Below are 27,860 nucleotides of genomic sequence, written 5' to 3' on the forward strand. Positions count from 1 at the left end.
ACAGGTTGAGGACAGTCATAGTGATTCCCCCAAAGGTTCTTTTATTTTTGAGAATAGTTTTGCTATCCTAGGTTTTTTGTTATTCCAGATGAATCTGCAAATTGCCCTTTCTAATTCAATGAAGAATATGAAGAATTGAGTTGGAATTTTGATGGAGGATTGCATTGAATCTGTAGATTGCTTTTGGCAAGATAGCCATTTTTACTAAAATAACCCTGCCAGTCCATGAACATGGGAGTTCTTTCCATCTTCTGAGATCTTCTTTGATTCCTTTCTTCAGAGACATGAAGATCTTATCATACAGATCTTTCACTTCCCAAACTTGAGTTATACCAAGGTATCTTTTATTATTTGTGACTATTGTAAATGGTGTTGTTTCCCTGATTTCTTTCTGAGCCTGTTTATCCTTTGTGTGGAGAAAGGCCACTGATTTGTTTCAGTTAATTTTATATCCAGCTACTGCACTGAAGCTGTTTATCAGGTTTAGGAGTTCTCTGATGGAATTTTTAGCATCACAAATATATATATATATATATATATATATATATATATATATATATATATATAATCATATCATCTGCAATTAGTGATTTTTTTGACTTCTTCATTTGCAATTTGTATTCCCTTTGTATCCTTTCGTTTTATAATTACTCTGGCTAGGACTTCAAGTACTACATTGAATAGGTAGACAGAAAGTAGGCAGCCTTGTCTAGTCCCTGATTTTAGTGGGATTGCTTAAAATTTCTCTCCATTTAGTTTGATGTTGGCTACTGGTTTACTGTATATTGCTTTTATTATGTTTAGGTATGGCCTTTGAATTCCTGATATTTCCAAGACTTTTATCATGAATGAGTGTTGAATTCTCAAATGCTTTCTCAGCATCTAATGAGAAGATCATGTGGTTTTTGTCTTTGAGTTTGTTTTTATGGTGCATTACTTTGATGGATTTCCATACATTAAACCATCCCTAAATTCCTGGGATGAAGCCTACTTGATCATGTTGGATGATCGTTTTGATGTGTTCTTGGATTTGGTTTTTGAGAATTTTACTGAGTATTTTTGCATCAATATTCTTAAGGGAAATTGGTCTGAAGTTCTCTTTCTTTGTTGGGTCTTTCTGTGGTTTAGGTATCAGAGTAATTGTGGCTTCAAAGTGTGAATGGGGTAGAGTACATTCTGTTTCTATTTTGTAGAATAGTTTGAAAAGTATTGGAATTAGGTCTTCTTTGAAGGTCTGAGAGAACTCTGCACTAAACCCATCTGGTCCTGGGCTTATTTTGTTTGAGACTGTTAATGAATGCTTCTGTTTCTTTAGGGAATATGGGACAGATCATTATTCTGATCCTGATTTAACTTTGTACCTGGTCAAGAAAATTGTCCATTTCATCCAGGTTTTCCAGTTTTTTTTTTTTTTGTTTTGTTTTGTTTTTTTTTTTTTTTTTGAGTATATATCCTTTTGTAGTAGGATCTGATGATGTTTTGGATTTCTGCAGGTTCTGTTGTTATGTCTCCCTTTTCATTTCTTATTTTGTTAATTAAGATACTGTCTTTTTGCCCTCTAGATAGTCTGGTTAAGGGATTATATATCTTGTTGATATTCTCAAAAAATAGCTCATGGTTTAGATGATTCTTTGTATAGATCATTTTGGGTTTTTTTTCCACTTGGTTGATTTCAGCACTGAGTTTGATTCTTTCCTGCTATTGGTTGAATTTGCTTCCCTTTGTTCTAGAGCTTTTAGGTGTGCTGTCAAGCTGCTATTATATGCTCTCTCTCTAGTTTATTTTTTGGCGGCACTCAGAGCTATGAGTTTTCCTGCTTTCTTTGTGTCCCATAAGTTTGGGTACGTTGTGGCTTCATTTTCATTAAACTCTAAAAAGTCTTTTTTTGTTTGTTTGTTTGTTTCTTTCTTTCTTTCTTGACAAAGTTATCATTGAGTGGAGTGCTATTCAGCTTTCACATGAATGTTGGATTTCTATTATTTATGTTGTTATTGAAGATCAGCCTTAACCCGTGGTGATCTATTAGATGCATGGGATAATTTCAATATTTTTGTATCTTTTGAGGCCTGTTTTGTGACCTATTATATGGTCAATTTTGGAGAACTTACCATGCTGTTCTGAGAAGGAAGTATATACTTTTGTTTTAGGATAAAATATTCTGTAGATATCTGTTAAATACATTTGTTTCATAACTTCTCGTGGTTTCAACGTGTGTCTGTTTAGTTTCTGTTTCCAGGATCTGCCCATTGATGACTGTGGGGTTTGATGTCTCCCCCTATTATTGTGTGTAGTGCAATGTGTGCTTTGAACTTTACTATAATTTCTGTAATTAAAGAAGATGACTTTGCATTTGGAGCATAGATATTCTGAATTGAGAGTTCATATTGGAAGATTTTACCTTTGATGATTATGAACTGCCCCTCCTTGTCTATTTTGATAAATTCGGATTGGAAGTTGATTTTATTCAATATTAGAATGGCTACTACACTTTATTTTTTGGACTATTTCCTTGTAAAATTGTTTTCCAGCCTTTTACTCTGAGGTAATATATATCTTTGTCCCTAAGGTGGGTTTCCTGGATGCAGCAAATCATTGGGTCCTGTTTATGTAGCCAGTCTGTTAGTCTATGTCTTTTTATTGGGGAATTTATTCCATTGTCATTAAGAGACATTAAGTAAATGTAATTGTTGCTTTCTCTTATTTTTGTTGTTAGAGTTGGGATTCTGTTCATGTGGCTATTTTTTTTTTTTTTTTTTTTTTTTGGCTTTTCAAGACAGGGTTTCTCTGTATAGCTCAGGCTGTCCTGGAACACACTTTGTAAACCAGGATGGCCTCGAACACAGAAATCCACCTGCCTCTGCCTCCCGAGTGCTGGGATTAAAGGTGTGTGCCACCTCGCTGGGCGGCTATCTTATTTTAGGTTTTTCGAAAGATTACTTTCTTGCTTTTTCTATGGTGTAGTTTCCCTCTTTGTGTTGGAGTTTTCTCTTTATTATCCTTTGAATGGCTGGATTCCTGGAAAGATATTGTGTGAATTTAGTTTTGTCATACTTTGGTTTTTCCATCTATGGTAATTGAAATTTTAGCTGGGTATAGTAGCTTGGGCTAGCATTTGTGTTCTCTTAGGGTCTGTATAACCTCTGTTCAGGATCTTCTGGCTTTCATAGTCTATGGTGACAATTCTGGTGTAATTTAATGGGTCCGACTTTATATGTTACTTGACCTTTTCCCCTTACTGCTTTTAATATTCTATCTTTTTTTTGTGCATTTGTTGTTCTGATTATTATGTGTCAGGAGAAATTTCTTTTCTGGTCCAGTCTATTTGTAGTTCTGTAGGCTTCTTGTATGTTCATGGTCATCTTTTTCTTTTTATGACAATGCTGAGTGGTCTGGGTTTCTGTCAGTAAGATTCTTATGTGTGCCTTTCGACATCTGCCAATCTCTGGTCTTATATGTTCTAACTATCTCTGGCTGAAGCCTCTATCTCCTTGGATTCCCATAGACTCTGTCAGCACTCCTGGGAGTCCAACTGTCTCTTGAATCCCAGTGGTCAGAGCACTCTCTACAGGCAAGCTCTCCTCTTGCTGGGAAGGTGCATAGAGGTCTGGATCTCAGCTCTATCTCTTTTCTAAAGATAAAGGTCCTAAGGGACCCTGCCCAAGAAGCTCTGTTGCTTCTGAGGCCCAAGCACTCTCCTGAGCAGACTGGTCTTTGAGAGACCAAGGATACATGATGATACTCTCCCCAGTGTCCTGGGGTCAGAGTCCTCCCTGGACGCCTACTATCCTGTGCGACTGGTTTCTTCAAAACCATTTTTAAACAAACATTGTAAACACAACTTTTATAAGTAACACTAACTACGTGGAAGGTTTTGTATGTATACAGAACTCATTCAAATCAGTGCTTTCTATCTTAGGATCATGTGATCTTTCAAGCCTATGTCAACACGTTGAAAACTGACATTCTGTGAGTGGTGAATCATAAATTCGTGTTTTCTACTGAAATGGGCTGTACCCTTAAGCCATTCCAAAGAAAAAAGGACTTGACCCACTTACGATCTTACAAAAATCCTGTAGAAGATATTTTTAAAACATGATCTCATATCTATCTGAGCATAGAGATTGCTGTCAGCTGAACTCTCTGACCCTAGAAAACTGATAAACCTCTAACAAGAAAACGGTTGAGTATTTTTTATCCTTCTGGTTTTAGCAGGACTTTGTGAATAATATAAGATTAAATCTATTAAGGCACTTTAGAAATAAGTATTCTTTGTACCTCTCAGATATTATTAGAGAAAAGAAACGTAGTGTAATCCTCTTATAATGTAACATTATCCACATTATTCTCTGGCCAGGAAGTTTTCAGAGCCTCTTAGATCTTCCAAATTCAGGATAGATTCCTTTACCTGCCATTTAATACCTTCACCAATTGAGTTAAAAACTCTCTTCTGACCATAGGTACTATTATTACCTACGTTGATGCTGTATTGAAATTGTTATACAAACTAACCACATGACTCTCAATGTGTTATCTTAGATGCTCATTGTACTACTTTTACTCCAGAATGTGTCTTCCACTTTCAATCAAAAGTAGCTAACCACTGTCTCTAGTATTTAATAAAATGGGGAACATGGAAGAATTTCAGCAAAGAGGCTAGAAAGAACACAATTAATAGTAGTTCTTCTAATATCTCTCCTACCTTTTGATTTATTGAGGTACTCTGAGACTATAGCATTATCAGTACTACGTGGGACACTTAAATAACAGGTCCTCATAGCAAGCATAGTCAGTAGATATATCAAGACAACATACACATATGAGCTTACAGTGACTGTGACTTCATCTTAAGACATGGAAAGGATAGCAAAACTCCCAACAAGGACAGAAATGGGTCATAATCTTAAATACATATGTACAGAAAAATTTGCTTTTGGTGGCTGTCAGGTGAGGGATAATATGTTTCTTTAGGGACATGGTCCCTGAGAGGCTACCCATTCCTACATTGATTTTTCTCTGCTCATGCACCTAATGGTATCACTAAGTGGGATTAGAAGGTTTTAAATGAGAAAACACAAGAAATTTTAAGAAAAAAGAAACTGGAAAGGAGCTCAGAAGGAGCTGGAGGGGAAAAAAACCAAGGGTGTAAATTTGATTAAGGCAAATTGTTTGCACACATGAAAATTTCAAACAATAAAAGTATTTACATCTAATAATGCAAAAACTACCAAACAAAACAAAATGAAACCAAAAGTTCACACAATATATATATATGTAGTGGCTATTCCTGGTTGTCAACTTGACAATATTTGGAATGAACTACAATCCGGAATTGGAAGGCTCACCAGTGACCCTTATCTGGAGGCTTGGAGATCCTTATCTGGATCTTGGTTTGAAGATCTTGAGCCATAGTGGCTATGGATTCCAGAAGATTGAATCTCCGAGTTTAAGGAACACACCTTTAATCTGGGATTAAAGGTGTGGTGGAACACACCTTTAATCTGGGCTACACCTTCTGCTGGAGACAATATAAGGACATTGGAAGAAGGGAGTCTAGCTCTTGCTCTTGCTCCTTCGCCTGCTTGCCGTGTGAGACTGAGTAACTGCTAGATCCTTGGACTTCCATTCACAGCTGCGACTGAACAATTGTAAGGAATTGGGCTGCCGACTGTAAGTCATCAATAAATTCCTTTACTATCTAGAGACTATCCATAAGTTCTGTGACTCTAGAGAACCCTGACTAATACAATATATATATATATATATATATATATATATATATATATATATATATGAACTATGGTGTTTATTTTGTATTTAGTCAAGTATAAATGCATGGGGCTTGCTGTGGAATGCAGTTGATTCATTCTGATATTCTTGTGTGTGTGTGTGTGTGTGTGTGTACATTCTTGTATCTGAGTATGTGTGTGTCTGTGTGTCCATGTGTGAGTGTGTGTTTATAAAGATCTATTTATTTATAAAAATGTTCTTTCTTCATATCCACCTGAAAGTTATTAGTGAGCATAAGATCCTATTGTAGATAATTGTGAGCCACCAAGTGGTTGCTGGGAATTGAACACAGAAATTTTGGAGGATCAACCAGTGTTTTAAATAAACACTGAGCCATGTCAAGAAAATCTCTTTTCTCTTGAAAACAGCTTCCCATTTTCTCCGTCTCTCTTGAGCCTCACTTCATAAATAGTGTATATTTTTGAGTTTTTTATAAATATATATTAATCACAAGAACAGCTGTTACTAAAGATAAATCCATTTCTACCTTGTCCAAGGTAAGAGCAGTCTCTCGTAAACCTTCATTTATCTCATCTTATTTCATATATTACGAGAATTTCCTGAAATGTCTATGTGCCTATAAAAGCATTCCTTGCTGCTCATTGTAGTCAATACCCATTCATTTCCCTTGGTATTTTATCCATACTACTTCATGGACATAAGTAGTATCTCAGTGGTGTTCAATCCTAGTTTCACAGCTCAATAACTCCTCTTAATTGTAAGGTCAGGAATCCAACAGTCTGTCAGTATGATCTCATATACAATATGAAATCTAAATTTATGTATAAATATTAAGAATAATTCTTCACATTTTATCCTTTCATCTGAAAGCAAACAAAACTTGAGCACACCAACACCTTTTCCATCTGGAACTGATACCTTCCCCTCTTTGTTTCATTTTGCCCAACCTTCAATTAGTACACCTTTACTGTCACATTATAATCTATCTGTCATGTTTTGAATATTCTTGGCCCAGGGAGTGGCACTATTTGGAGGTGTGGCCTTGTTGGATTGGATGTGTCAATGTGGGAATGGTCATTTACACCCTAGTCCTAGCTACATGGAAGGCTGTATTCTGGTAACAGTCTTCAGAAGAAAAGGTAGATCTTTCAACTCCTCCTGTATTAGGCCTTCCTGGATGCTGCCATGTTCTTGCCTTGATGATAATAGACTGAACCTGTAAGCCAGCCACAATTAAATGTTGTCCATGTAAGAGTTGCCTTGGTCATGGTGTCTGTTCACCCTTGCTAAGACCCCACCAATTAGCCATCATTGTTTATTTCAACTAATTCAAATCAAGTTTCATAGATCATATAATTTCCATTTGTGTTGATATTGACTAAAGATATTCTTTCATTGCAGTCTATTTGGGGACTTTCTTTTCTATATAGAGTAAAAAGCAGTACTTAAGTTCATTGATGAATTTAATTATCTTTCTCTACTTTGTTCACTCCATGTAAGCTATCCTGTCATTTTTGTAAGTCCTCAATGTGAAGCAGTACCAGTTTCCTTACTACATTCTTCTCATGGACTGCTTTTCTCTGAGCTATCCATAGCTATCTCTACAACATATACTCTAAATTCTTCCTGTGTTTCTTAGCCTACAGTGTTTTATTTAAAATAAGTGAGCTCATCAATGTTCATAACATTTTAATGAATACTTTATTTGTACACAGTGTTAATAAAAGTATGGATTTTCTCTCAACAGATCTATCATGGTTAATTTAGAATATTAATTATTGAAACACATATAATTATGGGAATCCAATATGACTAATTGAATCATAGAAATAAATAATTACAAGTAAAAGAGACAGAGAAATAACATGTACTGCATAACAGATTTCATTATTGCTGACTTTTAACATATTTGGTACCACTAACTATTTTTTTATTATTGGGTATTTATTTCATTTACATTTCCAATGCTATCTCAAAATTCATCCACATGCTCTCCCACCCACGCCTCCACTCACCCACTCCCACTTCTTGGCCCTGGCCTTCCCCTGTACTGAGGCATATAAAGTTTGCACAACGAATGGGCCTCTCTTTCCACTGATGGCTGACTAACTTTTATAACAGAAGAAAAAGGAAGGCTCTGACTTTCGGTTCTTTCACTTGAACTTTTTAAAAGATGACAACATTGTTCCGAATATTTTCTGAACTATAGTAACCAATCAAAAACTTAGAGTGATTGCATAAGAAAAGGACTCATTATATGTAGCAATAATCCCCTGATAACTTTATGTCTAATAGGTAGGGCCTATTTGAAGAAAGAAATCATTATCCTAAGTTAAGAAGGGCATAGCTTGTGTCATCTTTTGTTCCCTTTCCTGAGTTGAACCACTCTGTTCCAACACATTCTTTTGCCATTGTATACTTATTCACTGGACTGACATCACAAACCAAACCATTATAAATCTTTCAAATTCTTTGCTGGAATATATTCACGATGAAAATAAGAACAACAACAACAACAACAACAACAACAACAACAACAACAACAAAACAGCAAACAAATCAAACAAAAACAAAATAAATAAATAATCAACCAAAAAAAAAAAAAACTCATAGGATTTAAAGTAGTAGATTAGAAAATGGATGGTGGACCTGAGGGAGACTTCTTGGTTCCTGAACCCCCTCAGAAACTAGTCTGCACAGGCAAGAATATGTACTACAGAAGCTAACAGCTTCTGGGACAGGCAGAAGCCACACAGCTTCAGGGGCAGAGCCCGTTTCGGGCTCCAGATACCTGGGTACCTTCCCTACAGGAGGAGAGGTGTCTGTGTGTCTGAGAGGGCTTAACCAGAGCACCTGGGGGAGCCTTGGTTCCTGGATCCCTCAGAGACTAGTCTTTGTAGGTGAGAGTGCGAAAAACAGAAGCTACACAGCTTCTGGGACATGGAGAAATGACACTGTTTCTGGGACAGGCCATGTTTTGGCCTTTGTCTTCTGCCAGGAGGCAGGTCCAAATGCCAAATATCTGTGCACCTTCACTGCAAGAGGAAAGCTTGCCTGCATAGAATACGTTGACCACTAAAACTCAGGAGAGATCTAGTATCCCAGGTCTGCTGATAAAGGCTAACAAAATCACAGGAGGAAAAAGCTCTAACCAGAGACAACTATAACAACTAACTCCAGAGATTACCAGACAGCTAAAGGCAAATGTAAGAATCTTAATAACAGAAACCAAGACCACTAACCATCATCAGAACCCAGCACTCCCACCTCAGCCAGTCCTGGATACCCCAACACACCCAAAAAGCTAGACCCAAATTTAAAAGAATATGTCATGATGATGGTAGAGGACATCAAGAAGGACTTTAATAACTCACTTAAAGAAATATAAGAGAACACTGCTAAAGAGGTACAAGTCCTTAAAGAAAAACACGAAAACACAACCAAACAGGTAGAAGTCCTTAAAGAAAAACAGGAAAACACAAACAATCAGGTGATGGAATTGAACAAAACCATACAAGACCTAAAAAGGGAAGTTGACACAATAAAGAAAACCCAAAGTGAGGCAACACTGGAGACAGAAAACATAGAAAAGAAATCTGGCTCCATAGATGCGAGCATCAGCAACAGAATACAAGATATGGAAGACAAAATCACAGGTGCAGAAGATTCCATAGGGAACATGGGCACAACAATCAAAGAAAATGCAAAATGCCTAAAGATCCTAAGTCAAAACATCCAGGAAATCCAGGACAAAATGAGAAGACCAAACCTACAGATAATAGGAGTAGATGAGAATGAAGATTTTCAACTTGAAGGGCCAGCAAATATCTTCAACAAAATTATAGAAGAACACTTCCCAAACTTAAAGAAAGAGATGCCCATGAACATACAAGAAGCCTACAGAACTCCAAATAGACTGGACCAGAAAAGAAATTCCTCCTGACACATAATAATCAGAACAACAAATGCACTAAATAAAGATAGAATATTAAAAGCAGTAAGGGAAAAGGGTCAAGTAACATATAAAAGCAGGCATATCAGAATTACACCAGACTTCTCACTAGAGACGATGAAAGTCAGAAGATCCTTTACAGATTTTATACAGACACTAAGAGTACACAAATGCCAGCCCAGGCTACTATACCCAGCCAAACTTTCAATTACAGATGGAGAAACCAAAGTAATCCATGACAAAACCAAATTCACACATTATCTTTCCACGAATCCAGCCCTTCAAAGGATAATAACAGAAAAAAAAAAATACAAGGACGAAAACTACACCCTACAAAACAAGAAAGTAATCCTTCAACCAACCTAAAAGAAGACAGTCACAAGAACAGAATGCCAGCTCTAACAACAATTACTTTTCCTTAATATATCTTGATATCAGTGGACTCATTTCCCCCCCAAAAAGACATAGACTAACAGACTGGCTACACAAACAGGACCCAACATTTTGCTGATTACAGGAAACCCATCTCAGGGAAAAAGCCAGAAACTACTTCATAGTGAAAGGCTGGAAAACAATTTTCCAAGCAAATGGTCTGAAGAAACAAGCAGCAGTAGCCATTGTATTATTGAATAAATCAACTTCCAAACCAAAGTTCTCAAAAAAGACAAAGGGGGGCACTTCATACCCATCAACGTTAAAATCTTCCAAGAGGAACTCTCGATTCTGAATATGTATGCTCCAAATACAAGGGCAGCCTCATCCATTAAATAAACTTTAGCAAATTTCAAAGCACACATTACACCTCACACAATAATAGGGGGAGACTTCAAAACACCACTTTCACCAATGGACAGATCATGTAAACAGAAACTAAACAGGGACACAGTGAAACTAACAGAAGTTATGAAACAAATGGCTTTAACACATAACTACAGAACATTTTATCCTAAAACAAAATGATATACCTTCTTCTCAGCACCTCATGGTATCTTCTACAAAACTGATCATATAATTGGTCACAAAACAGGGCTCAACAGATACAAAAATATTGAAATTGTCCCATCCATCCTATCAGATCATCATGGGCCAAGGCTGATCTTCAATAGCAACATAAATAATGGAAAGCCAACATTCACGTGGAAAATGAACAACACTCTTCTCAATGATGCCTTGATCAAAGAAGGAATAAAGAAAGAAATTAAAGACTTTTTAGAGTTTAATGAAAATGAAGCCACAACATACCCAAACTTATGGGACACAATAAAAGCATTTCTAAGAGGAAAACTCATACCTCTGAGTGTCTCAAAAAAGAAACTCAAGAGAGCACACACTAGCAGCTAGACAACACATCTAAAAGCTCTAGAACAAAAGGAAGCAATTTCACCCAAGGGGAGTAGATGGCAGGAAGTAATCATACTCAGCAGCGAAATCAACCAAGTGGAAACAAGTATTCAAAGATTCAACCAAACAAGGAGCGGGTTCTTTGAGAAAAACAACAAGATAGATAAACACTTAGCCAGAATTACTAGATAGCACAGGCACTGTATCCTAATTAACCAAATCAGAAATGAAAAGGGAGACATAACAACAAATCCTGAAGAAATCCAAAAACACCATCAGACCCTTCTACAAAAAGCTATACTCAACAAACCTGGAGAACCTGGACAAAATGTACAAATTTCGAGACTGATACCAAGTACCAAAGTTATATCAAGATCAGACTAATGATTAAAACAGTCCTATATCCCCTAAAGAAATAGAAGCAGTCATTAATAGTCTCCCAACCAAAATAAGCCCAGGACCAGTTGGGTTTAGTGCAGAATTCTATCAGACCTTCAAAGAAGATCTAATTCCAGTTCTTCATAAACTATTTCGCAAAATAGAAGCTGAAGGTACTCTACCCAATCCATTCTATAAAGCCACAATTACACTGATACCTAAACCACGAAGGACACAACAAAGATAGAGGACTTCTTCAGACCAATTTCACTTATGAATATTGATGCAAAAATACTCAATAAAATTCTCACTAATCGAATCCAAGGACACATCAAAACAATAATCCATCCTGACCAAGCAAATTTCATTCCAGGGATATAGGAATTGTTTAAAATATTGAAATCCACCAATGTAATCCACTATATGAACAAACTCAAAGACAAATACCACATGATCATCTCCTTAGATGCTGAGAAAGCATTTGACAAAAATCCAACACCCATTCATGATAAAAGTCTTGGAAAGATCAGGAATTAAAAGCCCATACCTAAACATGATAAAAGCAATCTACAACAAACCAGTGACCAACTTCAAAGTAAATGGTGAGAAGTTCAAAGCAATCCCAGTAAAATCAGGGACTAGACAAGGCTGTGCACTTTCTCCCTACCTAGTCAACATTGTACTTGAACTTCAAGCTAGAGCAATTTGAAAACAAAAGGAGATCAAGGGGATACAAATTGGAAAGGAAGAAGTCAAAATATCACATTTTGGAGATGATATGATAGTATATATAAATGACCCTAAAAATTCCACCAGAGAACTCCTAAACCTGATAAACAGCTTCAGTGAAGTAGCTGGATATAAAATTAACTAAGACAAGCCAATGGACTTTCTCTACACAAAGGATAAAAAGGTTGAGAAAGAAATTAGGGAAACAACATGCTTCACAATAGTCACAAGTAATGTAAAATACCTTAGTGTGACTCTAACTAAGGAAGTCAAGCTCTGTATGATAAGAACTTCAAGTCTCTAAAGAAAGAAATTAAAGAAGATCTCAGAAGTTGGAAATATCCCCCATGTTCATGTATTGGCAGGATCAACATAGTAAAAATGGCTATCTTGCCAAAAGCAATCTACAGATTCAATGGAGTCCCCATCAAAATTCCATCTCAATTCTTCAATGAATTAGAAAGGGCAATTTGCAAATTCATCTGGAATAACAAAAAATCCAAGGATATCAAAAACTCTTCTCAATGATAAAAGAATCTTTGGTGGAATCACCATGCCTGACCTAAAGCTGTATTACAGAGCAATTGTGATAAAAACTGCATGGTACTGGTATAGCGACAGAGAAGTAGATCAGTGGAATAGAATTGAAGATCCAGAAATGAACCCACACACCTTTGGTCACTTGATCTTTGACAAGGGAGGTAAAATCATCCAGTGGAAAAAAGACAGCATTTTCAACAAATGGTTTTGGCACAACTGGTGGTTATCATGTAGAAGAATGTGAATTGATCCATTCCTATCTCCTTTTACTAAGGTCAAATATAAGTGGATCAAGGAACTCCACATAAAACCAGAGACACTGAAACTTACAGAGGAGAAAGTGGGGAAAAGCCTTGAAGATATGGGCACAGGGGAAAAATTCCTGAACAGAACAGCAATGGCTTGTGCTGTAAGATCATAAATCGACAAATGGGACCTCATACAATTACAAAGCTTCTGTAAGGCAACAGACACCTTCAATAAGAAAAAAAGGCCATCAACAGATTGGGAAAGGATCTTTACCAATCCTAAATCAGATAGGGGAGTAATAGCCAATATATATAAAGAACTCAGGAAGGTGGACTCCAGAAAATCAAATAACCTCATTAAAAAATGGGGCTCAGAGCTAAACAAAGAATTCTCACCTGAGGAATACAGACTGACTGAGAAACACTTCCAAAAATGTTCAGCATCCTTAATCATCAGGGAAATGCAAATCAAAATAACCCTGAGCTTCTACCTCACACCATCAGAATGGCTAAGATAAAAAATTCAGGTGACAGCAAATGCATGTTAGGATGTGGAGAAAGAGGAACACTCGTCCATTGTTGGTGGGATTGCTAGCTTGTACAACCACTCTGGATATCAATCTGTCAGTTCCTCAGAAAATTGGATATAGTACTACTGGAAGATCCCGCAATACCTCTCCTGGGCATATATCCAGAAGATTTTCCTACTGTGAAGAAGGACACATTCTCTGCTATGTTCATAGCTGTCTTATTTATAATAGCCAGAAGCTGGAAAGAACCCAGATGTCCCTCAACAGAGGAATGGATACAGTAAATGTGGTACATTTACACAATGGAGTACTACTCAGCTATTAAAAAGAATGAATTTATGAAATTCCTAGGCAAATGGATGGACCTGGATGGTATCATCCTGAGTGAGGTAACACATTCACAAAGGAACTCATACAATATGTATTCACTGATAAGTGGATATTATCCCAGAAACTTAGTATACCCAAGATACAAGATACAATTTGCAAAACACATGAAGCTCAAGAAGAACAAAGACCAAAGTGTGGACACTTTGCCCTTCTTAGAATTGGGAACAAAACACCCATGGAAGGAGTTACAAAGACAAAGTTTGGGGCTGAGACAAAAGAATGGATCATCTAGAGACTGCCATACCTGGGGATCCATCCCATAATCAGCCTCCAAACACTAAAGGACCCTGATATAGGTGTCTTTTGTGAGGCTATGCTGAGGCCTGGCAAACACAGAAGTGGATGCTCACAGTCATCTATAGCATGGAACAGAGGGCCCCCAATGGAGGAGCTTGATATATTACCCAAGGAGCTCAAGGGGTCTGCAACCTTATAGGTGGAATAGCAATATTAACTAACCAGTACCCCCAGAGCTCATGTCTCTATTTGCATATGTATCAGAAGATGGCCTAGTTGGCCATCATTGGGATGAGAGGCCCCTTGGTCTTGCAAACTTTATATGTCTCATTATGGGGGAATGCCAGGGCCAAGAAGTGGGAGTGGTGGGTGGAGAGTGGCGGAGAGGTTCTGGGGGACTTTTGGGATAGCATTTGAAATGTAAATGAAGAAAATACTTAATTAAAAATAAATATATAAAGAAAAATGGATGGTGGTTTTCAATTTGGACACATGGATTCCTATCAAACTAGTGCATTTGTGGTAATGTGCTTGAGGGTTAAGACAGGCAATTACATAGATGATCAGGAAGTGGAATAGTGTACTGAAGTGTAAATTACTCCATGTAAATGGAGTGCATTATCCAGTAAACTAAATGTAACTAATCAAATCAAAACAAAACAAAACAAAAAATTAATTATTCAGAACATACAATTCTCAAATGAGGTTCTCCTCCCCACCCCGTCCTGGCTCCTATCACTCATAAACACCATAATCTAGATTCTTCATTAAATGGGAAATTACACCAGTAGTTACTCTCCATGCATCGTCTATCTTTGTTTTTGTCCTTCTGGAGGATTTTAAGTAATATAATGTGCTTCCAAGGCAGAAGCCACTCCACTTTAACCTATAACAGATCTAACTATTTTATTACAGCAAAGGGTGACATAAGCTAAAATACAACCTGTTCATCTTCTAGAAACATAGCACAATTTGAATACTTTTACTATCTATCTTCACGTTCATTCTATTTTTAGTTGCTACTAATTTGGTAAACTTGGCCAAAATATTCTCACAGTCAGAATGCAATTAACTATTATCAGCCAGCATTTTCTATTAAAAAGATATTTTATTTATACTTTAGATATAAACAAATATCAACAGTCCTTAAATTTTTCTCTCTGTACTGTAAAATGTCATAAAATTTCTCTTGAAGTGTAGCCACCCAAAGAATGCTGTCTCTGAGGAACAAGGTAGAGCATCCTTTGGCTTTCAGTATACTGGAAAGGACTGAGAAGAGAGGACTTATTGCACACCTGGATCACCTGCTGAGGGCTACTATATATCACAGGCATGTTCTGAACTTCTTACAACAGTTCCTAAAATCAATACTTAAAATCCATTGTTCAAAATAGGTAAGTGAGGCCAATGTATATATCTTCATTTTATTTTAAAATAAACTAGAGTAATATTATAATCTAACTAGAAAAAAAACAGGTCGACTTATTTTTTTTTTTTCTTTTTGGCTCTGAAGAAAAAACTTAACTTCTAATAAATAATTCTTCTTATAATCACTGGGGATACATTCTCCTAGGTTGAGACACCTTCAAATTATATAATTTTTGTTGTTGTTGTTGTTTAAGACAGAATTTTTCATATAGAATACCATGAATTTTGGAATATAAAATTTCTTCATTATGGTTATGCCATATATAAAAGTCTGATGTTCTGCATTGAAACAATTATATGAGAAAAGAAGTGAAAATGTAGCCTGCATACTAAGGCTTTTGTTGTTTTATTACAATTAGAAACTCATGTTTATTCAATGGTAATTTGCTCTAAAGCTTATGGAACAGAGTACTAAACTAATTCCCTTTGGGTTGTTTGCTTTACAGTAATTAAATATTGGTATTTTAGCTCTGCAATAGTTACATATTATCAATTCACCTTTAAAATGAAATTGCTTCTCCATGTAATTTTTCAAAGACTAAAAACATTACTACGTGATTAAAATCTTATATAAAAATTGCTCTATCAGAATTAGCAATATTGACATTGACTTCAATGTTTCCTCCAGAATGCCAACACTATGTTCTGTAAACTGAGCTTTCTTAGCTGGTTTGTTTTAAGCTTAAGACCATTGTATTAAAAACATTTATCAAAATCTCCCTCCCTACCTCTCTCTCCCTCCCTACCTCTTTCTCTCCCTCCCTCCCCTCTTTCTCATTTCCTTCAGAGTGAAAATCATTTCTGTTGCTAACATTATATTCAGATGTTTTCTATTCCTTTTCTGTCCATTTGAAAATGTCCTGGAATAAGAATGAATGAATGAATGAATGAATGAATGAATGAATGAACAATTTGTGTTAAAAAAGAATTAGCATACTTTATTATCATTGGTTTTTACTTGCACTAAGCATAGTCATTTCAGTAGAACAGTAAAATATGATAATTGTAATTTTCCTTTCATAGTTCTGTCTATAATACTCTCAAACTACACCAAAGGTTATTGAATCCAAAGCAATCTTAAAGAAAAACAATGTTAAAGCCATCAAAATACCAGATCTCAAAATATACATCAGATTATCCATATATTAGTTGCATGAAGTTAACATAAAAACACACACATAGAATTCATTTTTAGTACACAAAATGTAACAGAATAGGTAATCCAACAATAAACTGACACAGCTACACACTTTTAATTCTCTACGTGTTGGCACATTTTCTGTTACAGAGAAATTATACCTTTATCAAACAGTGTGGAGAAAATGGGATAAGAACACTTAAAGAATGAACTACATCACCCTCTATAAAAATCATTTAAATATGTACATGTGAGATTGTGTGTGTTTGTGTGTGTGTGGGCCTACAACTGAAAATCAATAGAATTAATATAAGGAAAGTGGATGCCTAATTTTTTGAATATGACTCAAGGAATGAGAATAATACATGCAGAACATGTATTATCCCGACCTAGTATCTCGCCAGCAAGAATTCACTCGGACAACCGGATTCTTCTACAGTAAAGCTTTATTGCTTCATCTGAAGGAAGACCCCGAACAAGGAAAATGGTGCCGCCTATATACCCCTCCATGTGACGTGTCAGCTCCTGATTAGCTGCTCACTCATCACCCCACTACTACGCCCCGGGATAGCCAGTGACTTGACACGAATTTACTCTTTTTTTTTTTCTTTCCATTTTTTATTAGGTATTTAGCTCATTTACATTTCCAATGCTATACCAAAAGTCCCCAATACCCACCCTCCCCCACTCCCCTACCCGCCCACTCCCCCTTTTTGGCCCTGGCGTTCCCCTGTTCTGGGGCATATAAAGTTTGTGTGTCCAATGGGCCTCTCTTTCCAGTGATGACCGACTAGGCCATCCTTTGATACATATGCAGCTAGAGTCAAGAGCTCCGGGGTACTGGTTAGTTCATAATGTTGATCCACCTAAAGGGTTGCAGATCCCTTTAGCTCCTTGGGTACTTTCTCTAGATCCTCCATTGGGAGCCCTGTGATCCATCCATTAGCTGACTGTGGGCTTCCACTTCTGTGTTTGCTAGGCCCTGGCATAGTCTCACAAGAGACAGCTACATCTGGGTCCTTTCGATAAAATCTTGCTAGTGTATGCAATGGTGTCAGCGTTTGGATGCTGATTATGGGGTGGATCCCTGGATAAGGCAGTCTCTACATGGTCCATCCTTTCATCTCAGCTCCAAACTTTGTCTCTGTAACTCCTTCCAAGGGTGTTTTGTTCCAACTTCTAAGGAGGGGTATAGTGTCCACACTTCAGTCTTCATTTTTCTTGAGTTTCATGTGTTTAGGAAATTGTATCTTATATCTTGGGTATCCTAGGTTTTGGGCTAATATCCACTTATCAGTGAGTACATATTGTGTGAGTTCCTTTGTGAATGTGTTACCTCACTCAGGATGATGCCCTCCAGGTCCATCCATTTGGCTAGGAATTTCATAAATTCATTCTTTTTAATAGCTGAGTAGTACTCCATTGTGTAGATGTACCACATTTTCTGTATCCATTCCTCTGTTGAGGGGCATCTGGGTTCTTTCCAGCTTCTGGCTATTATAAATAAGGCTGCTATGAACATAGTGGAGCATGTGTCCTTCTTACCAGTTGGGGCATCTTCTGGATATATGCCCAGGAGAGGTATTGCTGGATCCTCCGGTAGTACTATGTCCAATTTTCTGAGGAACCGCCAGACGGATTTCCAGAGTGGTTGTACAAGCCTGCAATCCCACCAACAATGGAGGAGTGTTCCTCTTTCTCCACATCCTCACCAGCATCTGCTGTCACCTGAATTTTTGATCTTAGCCATTCTGACTGGTGTGAGGTGGAATCTCAGGGTTGTTTTGATTTGCATTTCTCTGATGATTAAGGATGTTGAACATTTTTTCAGGTGCTTCTCTGCCATTTGGTATTTCTCAGGTGAGAATTCTTTGTTCAGTTCTGAGCCCCATTTTTTAATGGGTTTATTTGATTTTCTGAAGTCCACCTTCTTGAGTTCTTTATATATGTTGGATATTAGTCCCCTATCTGATTTAGGAAAGGTAAAGATCCTTTCCCAATCTGTTGGTGGTCTCTTTGTCTTATTGACGGTGTCTTTTGCCTTGCAGAAACTTTGGAGTTTCATTAGGTCCCATTTGTCAATTCTCGATCTTACAGCACAAGCCATTGCTGTTCTGTTCAGGAATTTTTCCCCTGTACCCATATCTTCAAGGCTTTTCCCCACTTTCTCCTCTATTAGTTTCAGTGTCTCTGGTTTTATGTGAAGTTCTTTGATCCATTTAGATTTGACCTTAGTACAAGGAGATAAGTATGGATCGATTCGCATTCTTCTACATGATAACAACCAGTTGTGCCAGCACCAATTGTTGAAAATGCTGTCTTTCTTCCACTGGATGGTTTTAGCTCCCTTGTCGAAGATTAAGTGACCATAGGTGTGTGGGTTCATTTCTGGGTCTTCAATTCTATTCCATTGGTCTACTTGTCTTTCTCTATACCAGTACCATGCAGTTTTTACCACAATTGCTCTGTAGTAAAGCTTTAGGTCAGGCATGGTGATTCCACCAGAGGTTCTTTTATCCTTGAGAAGAGTTTTTGCTATCCTAGGTTTTTTGTTATTCCAGATGAATTTGCAAATTGCTCCTTCTAATTCGTTGAAGAATTGAGTTGGAATTTTGATGGGGATTGCATTGAATCTGTAGATTGCTTTTGGCAAGATAGCCATTTTTACAATGTTGATCCTGCCAATCTATGAGCATGGGAGATCTTTCCATCTTCTGAGATCTTCTTTAATTTCTTTCTTCAGAGACTTGAAGTTTTTATCATACAGATCTTTCACTTCCTTCGTTAGAGTCACTCCGAGATATTTTATATTATTTGTGACTATTGAGAAGGGTGTTGTTTCCCTAATTTCTTTCTCAGCCTGTTTATTCTTTTTGTAGAGAAAGGCCATTGACTTGTTTGAGTTAATTTTATATCCAGCTACTTCACCGAAGCTGTTTATCAGGTTTAGGAGTTCTCTGGTGGAATTTTTAGGGTCACTTGTATATACTATCATATCATCTGCAAAAAGTGATATTTTGACTTCCTCCTTTCCAATTTGTATCCCCTTGATCTCCTTTTGTTGTCGAATTGCTCTGGATAATATAATACTTCAAGTACTATGTTGAAAAGGTAGGGAGAAAGTGGGCAGCCTTATCTAGTCCCTGATTTTAGTGGGATTGCTTCCAGCTTCTCTCCATTTACTTTGATGTTGGCTCCTGGTTTGCTGTAGATTGCTTTTATCATGTTTAGGTATGGGCCTTGAATTCCTGATCTTTCCAGAAGTTTTATCATGAATGGGTGTTGGATCTTGTCAAATGCTTTTTCTGCATCTAACGAGATGATCATGTGGTTTTTGTCTTTGAGTTTGTTTATATAATGGATTACATTGATGGATTTTCGTATATTAAACCATCCCTGCATCCCTGGAATAAAACCTACTTGGTCAGGATGGATGATTGCTTTCATGTGTTCTTGGATTCGGTTAGCGAGAATTTTATTGAGGATTTTTGCATCGATATTCATAAAAGAAATTGGTCTGAAGTTCTCTATATTTGTTCAATCTTTCTGTGGTTTAGGTATCAGAGTAATAGTGGCTTCATAAAATGATTTGGGTAGAGTACTTTCTACATCTATCTTGTGAATAAGTTTGTGCAGAACTGGAATTAGATCTTCTTTGAAGGTCTGATAGAACTCTGCACTAAACCTGTCTGGTCCTGGGCTTTTTTTGGCTGGGAGACTATTTATAACTACTTCTATTTCTTTAGGGGATATGGGACTGTTTAGAAGATCAACTTGATCCTGATTCAACTTTGGTACCTGGTATCTGTCCAGAAATTTGTCCATTTCGTCCAGGTTTTCCAGTTTTGTTGAGTATAGCCTTTTGTAGAAGGATCTGATGGTGTTTTGGATTTCTTCAGGATCTGTTATGTCTCCCTTTTCAGTTCTGATTTTGTTAATTAGGATTTTGTCTCTGTTCCCTCTAGTGAGTCTAGCTAAGGGTTTATCTATCTTGTTGATTTTCTCAAAGAACCAACTCCTCGTTTGGTTAATTCTTTGAATAGTTCTTCTTGTTTCCAGTTGGTTGATTTCACCCCTGAGTTTGATTATTTCCTGCCGTCTACTCCTCTTGGGTGAATTTGCCTCCTTTTTTTCTAGAGCTTTTAGATGTGTTGTCAAGCTGCTAGTATGTGCTCTCTCCCGTTTCTTCATGGAGGCACTCAGAGCTATGAGTTTCCCTCTTAGAAATGCTTTCATTGTGTCCCAAAGGTTTGGGTACGTTGTGGCTTCATTTTCATTAAACTCTAAAAAGTCTTTAATTTCTTTCTTTATTCCTTCCTTGACCAAGGTATCATTGAGAAGAGTGTTGTTCAGTTTCCACGTGAGTGTTGGCTTTCTGTTATTTTTTTTGTTATTGAAGATCAGCCTTAGTGCATGGTGATCTGATAGGATACATGGGACAATTTCAATATTTTTGAATCTGTTGAGGCCTGTTTTGTGACCTATTATGTTGTCAATTTTGGAGAAGGTACCATGAGGTGCTGAGAAGAAGGTATATCCTTTTGTTTTAGGATAAAATGTTCTGTAGATATCTGTCAGATCCATTTGTTTCATCACTTCTGTTAGTTTCAGTGTGTCCCTGTTTAGTTTCTGTTTCCATGATCTGTCCATTGGTGAAAGTGGTATGTTGAAGTCTCCCACTATTATTGTGTGAGGTGCAATGTGTGCTTTGAGCTTTACTAAAGTTTCTTTAATGAATGTGGCTGCCCTTGTATTTGGAGCATAGATATTCAGAATTGAGAGTTCCTCCTGGAGGATTTTACCTTTGATGAGAACGAAGTACCCCTCCTTGTCTTTTTTGATGACTTTGGGTTGGAAGTCAATCTTATCAGATATTAGGATGGCTACTCCAGCTTGTTTCTTCATACCATTTGCTTGGAAAATTGTTTTCCAGCCTTTTATTCTGAGGTAGTGTCTATCTTTTTCTCTGAGATGTGTCTCCTGTAAACAGCAAAATGTTGGGTCCTGTTTGTGTAGCCAGTTTGTTAGTCTATGTCTTTTTATTGGGGAGTTGAGACCATTGATGTTAAGAGATATTAAGGAAAAGTAATTGTTGCTTCCTGTTATTTTTGTTGTTAAAGTTGGCATTCTGTTCTTGTGGCTGTCTTCTTTTAGGTTTGTTGAGGGATTACCTTCTTGTTTTTTCTAGGGCATTGTTCCCGTTCTTGTATTGTTTTTTTTTTTTTTTTTTTTCTGTTATTAACCTTTGAAGGGCTGGATTCGTGGAGAGATAATGTGTGAATTTGGTTTTGTAGTGGAATACTTTGGTTTCTCCATCTATGGTAATTGAGAGTTTGGCTGGGAATAGTAGCCTGAGCTGGAATTTGTGTTCTCTTAGTGTCTGTATAACATCTGTCCAGGCTCTTCTGGCTTTCATAGTCTCTGGTGAAAAATCTGGTGTAATTCTGATGGGCTTGCCTTTGTATGTTACTTGACCTTTTTCCCTTACTGCTTTTAGTATTCTATCTTTATTTAGTGCATTTGTTGTTCTGATTATTATGTGTCGGGAGGAATTTCTTTTCTGGTCCAGTCTATTTGGAGTTCTGTAGGCTTCTTGTACGTTCATAGGTATCTCTTTCTTTATATTTGGGAAGTTTTCTTCAATAATTTTGTTGAAGATGCTTGCTGGTCCTTTGAGTTGAAAATCTTCATTCTCATCCACTCCTATTATCCGTAGGTTTGGTCTTCTCATTGTGTCCTGGATTTCCTGGATATTTTGAGTTAGGATCTTTTTGCATTTTCCATTTTCTTTGATTGTTGTGCCGATGTTCTCTATGGAATCTTCTGCACCTCAGATTCTCTCTTCCATCTCTTGTATTCTGTTGCTGATGCTCAAATCTATGGTTCCAGATTTCTTTCCTAGGGTTTCTATCTCCAGTGTTGCCTCACTTTGAGTTTTCTTTATTGTTTCTACTTCCCTTTTTAGGTCTAGTATGGTTTTGTTCATTTCCATCACCTGTTTGTATGTTTTTTTCCTCTTTTTCTGTAAGGACTTCTACCTGTTTGTTTGTGTTTTCCTGTTTTTCTTTAAGGACTTGTAACTCTTTAGCAGTCTTCTCCTGTATTTCTTTAAGTGATTTATTAAAGTCCTTCTTGATGTCCTCTACCATCATCATGAGATATGCTTTTAAATCTAGGTCTAGGTTTTCTGATGTGTTGGGGTGCCCTGGACTGGGCGAAGTGGGAGTGCTGGGTTCTGATGATGGTGAGTGGTCTTGGTTCCTGTTAGTAGGATTCCTACGTTTACCTTTTGCCATCTGGTAATCTCTGGAGTTAGTAGTTATAGTTGACTCTGTTTAGAGATTGTTCTTCTGGTGATTCTGTTACCGTCTCTCAGCAGACCTGGGAGACAGATTCTCTCCTCTGAGTTTCAGTGCTCAGAGCACTCTCTGCTGGCAAGCTCTCTTACAGGGAAGGTGCGCAGATATCTTGTTTTTGGACCTCCTCCTGGTCGAAGAAGAAGGCCCAAAACAGGGCCTCTCTCAGAAGCTGTGTTGCTTTGGCAGTTCCCAGAAGCTGTCAGCTTCTGTGGTGCAGACTCTCACCTGTGCAGACTAAATTCCTAAGTTCCAGGGAGTCCTGGAACCAAGATGGCGACCGCTGCTGCTGAGGCTGAGGCCGCCTCCCAAGCCAGGCGGACACCTGTCCTCTGGTCCGGATGGTGGCTTGCTGTCTGTGGCCCGCCAAGGGTGCTGCCTCAGCGGCTCTGTGCTTCTGCCCGTCCCAGAAGTTGTCCGGTTCTCTGGCGCACCCTCTAACCTGTTCAGACTAATTTCCTAGGTCCTGCGGAGTCCCAGAACCCAGATGGAGACCACTGCTGCTGAGGCTGAGGCCGCCTCCCAAGCCAGGCAGACACCTGTCGAATTTACTCTTACACCTGCGCACATTACTTGTTTACCAATTAGGCACAGCGGAGGCTCATGATGGTGATTGCTCACGGCTCTCCACAATGTATAAAATTTAAAAAAAACTATATAGCAAAGTACACAATGAATGGATTAGCATAGCTGACATGGTTTATAAAATGTTTACCAACTCTTATTGGGCATAGTATTATCATCTAGTCTACATGAGAATTATGAAAAAGTTAACAACAGAAACAGAACAAGAAATATATTCAACTAATGGAGAAAAAAATGTATGCAGACATTTCTCAAAAGAACAAAAAATGTCTGGTACATATAGGAGATAATTATCAATATCTTTATCTGTTGAAAACTGCAAATCAAAACTACATTGAGATTCCAGCTAAGTGTGTCTGGAGTGGCTATTATCAAATGAAAAATTTAAAAGCAAGTGATAAAGTGGATAAAAGGGATATCTTCCTTATATACTGCTAGTGGAAATACAATCAGAAGCCTTTTCTTTCTTTCTTTTAAAAAGCAGTTATATTTTGAAAATTTTGTTACATGCCTGAGCAATACCTCTTCTATGTGTATAAGTGAAGGAAATAAAGTTAATTAATAAATGATATAGTATGGCAAATAACCATATTTAGAGGGACACTTTAGAATAGCCAAGTAACAAAATCAATATTTATATGCACTAATTAGTGGGTGGATTTGAAAATTCATGCTACTGTGTGGGCCATAACATATGACATTGTATCATCTAAATGAAAATGAAACTCCTGCTTAAAACACTCAGTACAATACTAGAGGTGTAGAAAGACAAGTTTGCTAGTTAGCTATATGTTGCTGTGACCAAAGGTACCTTGGTGTGAAGGGGATTTACTTAGGTTACAATTCATGAACACACCATCATTGAATGAAGCTAACTGAAGAACTACAGAAGTCAAAACTTGAGGACAATGACTGAAAGATATAGAATGGAGGACTGTTCCTTGTCTGCTCTTCTTAACTTGCACTGCCTGCAAGTTCTGTGTTTTTATACAACCCAGAACCAATATCTGTCCAAGGATTTCCCTGCCCAAAATATGCTAAGATTTCCATTGGCAATAATTAATAAAAAACAATGACCCACAGATTTGCCTACAGGCCAGTCTGCTAGAGGTCTTTTCACAGTTGAAGTTCCTTCTGCTGAGATGATCCCCCTGTGTGTCATGTTGACAATACAAAAACAGGCCAGCATAATGGATTTTAGATAAATCATGTCATATGAATTAACAAATAAACAACAGCAATAAGAACAACAACAAAACCCCTACATTTTGATGCCTTTTATAAAAGACAGAGGAGGATGAGGTAGGAAGGGTGATGAGAAGGAAAGGGTAGGACGGAAGCTTGACATAATTTTAGTAGAGGATATCCATTTGTTAAATGCTACAGTTAAGTTCATAAACATGTACTATTAGAGTAACTTGATCATTAAAAAATTAAATTATTGCTCTGGTATAATTTTTATTTTAGTATTTCAAGAAAATTTATATTAACAAGGAGTAATCTTTTGAATATGACATATTTTAATGCATTTATTATGTCAAAATGCATCAGAATCTATCCCTTAAGGTGTGGGAAATATAAAAGAATCATTAATATGCATAAATATTTATTTTAATTTGTAGAAAATAAATATGCATAAAGACTAAAACCATATTTACTATTAATGACATAATCATTATTAGTAATATTAGGATAACTTCCCTTAGTCCATAGATACAGAAAATATTTACAATGACAGACCCAAAGACATCCCCAACTCCAGATGAGACATTGTGCTTTAGGGGCAGTTTCAATACACATCCCCAGTAAGATTAATTTATGATGCTTTTGTCTCATTCATGGCTCACAAGCAAGAAATATCAAAGCTATTTTGATAAGTATTATATAGTGTCAATTTGATTATATACAGACACAACTAGATTAAGGAAGCACATGATTTGTCTATGAAGTCATTTCCACAGACTATTGACTAAGGGGAGACACTGAGACTGAATGTTGCAGTACCGTTTATATCCTACAGGGCAGAAGGGATGAAGTTAAAGAAAAGAAATATCCTTGAACCTAGGTAGTGTCTCCATCTGCTCCTACTCAACTTCTTGCCAGCCATGAGGTTAAGAAATTCACCATGTGTTCCTCATCATTATGTTTCCCCAAAATACAAGAAGGGCCCAAATACTCATGGACTAAGCCTTCTAACAATAGGATCTAGAATAAATATTCCACTCTATAACTAATTTCAAACACTTTGTCATATCCAGGAGAAAAGTCTTTAATACAAAAATTTGGTACAAAGAGTGAAGTTATTTCCTTGACCAACTGTGGCCTTATGGTTATACAAGCTCTTAAGCCTTTGGCATTTATTTGAGAGAAATTTAGAGAAGTTGCAGAGTAAGGTTAGGTTAAGCTCCCAGAGGATGATATTTTGTGATTCTGGTAGAAAAATACCATCCGTTATGGGTACAATGAAGGCCATGAAGTGTTAGAAGATGAATGAGGGCTATTGGAAGGAATGAACCATATATTATCCATATTACAACAGGAAAAAGAACTTGTCTATATTTTATTTATGTGCTGAGGCTGTGAATGAGGCTGACTTTTAAAAAAGTAATTTATTAAGCAAACTGAAACAACATAATATTCAGGTTTGGAATGTCTTGATGTTTGTTTTTATCCAGGCTTATAATAAGAATTGGTGTAACTACGAAGTACAGCTTCAGAAGTGTTGTAAATATTACACTACAAGTGCCACCATGCCTGGCAAGACAATAACTCTATTTGAAGAATGTATGTTCTGTGCTGTGAAGTAGATTTCACATTTTACAATTTGTCTTGGTTTTCCAGCCAATGTAATAAGTGCAATAATAAAAAAATGAATGTATAGTAATGTGCCACTAGCAATAACTGGATTAAATATCTATCTACTTTTTATACTTCCATATATTGTTTAAATATCAGTCTATTCTTTTCTAGCAAGAAGTAATGTGAAAGTTGTATTCCTTTTTTAAAAATATGAATGTTTAATAGTGTAGGAAAAATTTAAGTTATAGTTTATATCTATGAGCCCAGCCATAGCTTCTGATTCTTATGTCATCATGCCATGTTATTTTCCACAGAAAATTCCCCCATTCAAAATGAAAAGTTTATTTGAATTATTTAGCCACTTATTGATAATAATAAAATAAAATTGAAATACATTTCCTTTTGAGTAGTAGTCACACAGTCTATATTTTTCAATACAAATATGAATTAGTTAGTATATTTTGGAGCATTATCAGTTAAAATTAGTCAATTTGATGAATTGTAAAGTTATTGATGATACATTTGATTTTATCTGTTTGGATTCCTCAGATATCAAAGGGAGGAGTCAGATCCCTAGGGAGGTATGGATTGCTGTTAGACACTATGGGGATTCTGGGGACAAAACCAGGATCCTTTGTAAGAACAAGTGTTTTTAGTTCTACTTACCCTGTGTTTACATTTTATCTCTTTTTTGACCAAGTTATCAGCAATGATAACTTGGTCAAATATATACATTTGGTTATATAGTCTCATAACCCCTAAAGAAATAGCATTGAGCTTGGTTTAGTTTACATGTGCATGGGCTTTCCATTGTTTTTGTTACTGAAGACCAGTATTAGTCTGTGGTGATCTGATAGGATGTATGGGATTATTTCAATCTTCTTATATCTGTTGAAGCCTGTTTTGTGGCCAATTATATGGTCAGTTTTGGAGAAGGTACCATGAGGTGCTGAGATGAAAGTATATTCCTTTGTTCTAGGATGAAGTATTCTATAGATATCTGTTAAATCCATTCAGTTCATAACTTTTGTTAATTTCATTGTGTCTCTGTTTAGTTTCTGATTCCATTATCTGTCCATTGATTAGTGGTGTTGAAGTCTACCACTATTATTGTGTGAGGTGCAATGTGTACTTTGAGCTTTAATAAAGTTTCTTTTCTGAATGTGACTGCCAGTTTATTTGGAGCATAGATGTTCAGAATTCAGTTTATCTTGGTAGATTTTACTTTTGATAAGTATGATGTGTCCTTCCTTATCATTTTTCATAACTTTTGGTTGAAAGTTGATTTTATTCTCCATTCTAAGAAAGAGGAATTACAGAGACAAAGTTCAGAGCAGAGCCTGAAGGAACACCCATACAGAGACTGCCCCACTTGGGGATCCACCCATAAACAACCACCAAACCCAGACACTAGGCAGATGCTAAAAAGAGCCTTATGACAGGAGCCTGATATAGCTGTCT

This window comes from Mus musculus, chromosome 3 (assembly GCF_000001635.26).
Source record: "Mus musculus strain C57BL/6J chromosome 3, GRCm38.p6 C57BL/6J".
In the NCBI taxonomy this organism is placed as follows: domain Eukaryota; kingdom Metazoa; phylum Chordata; class Mammalia; order Rodentia; family Muridae; genus Mus; species Mus musculus.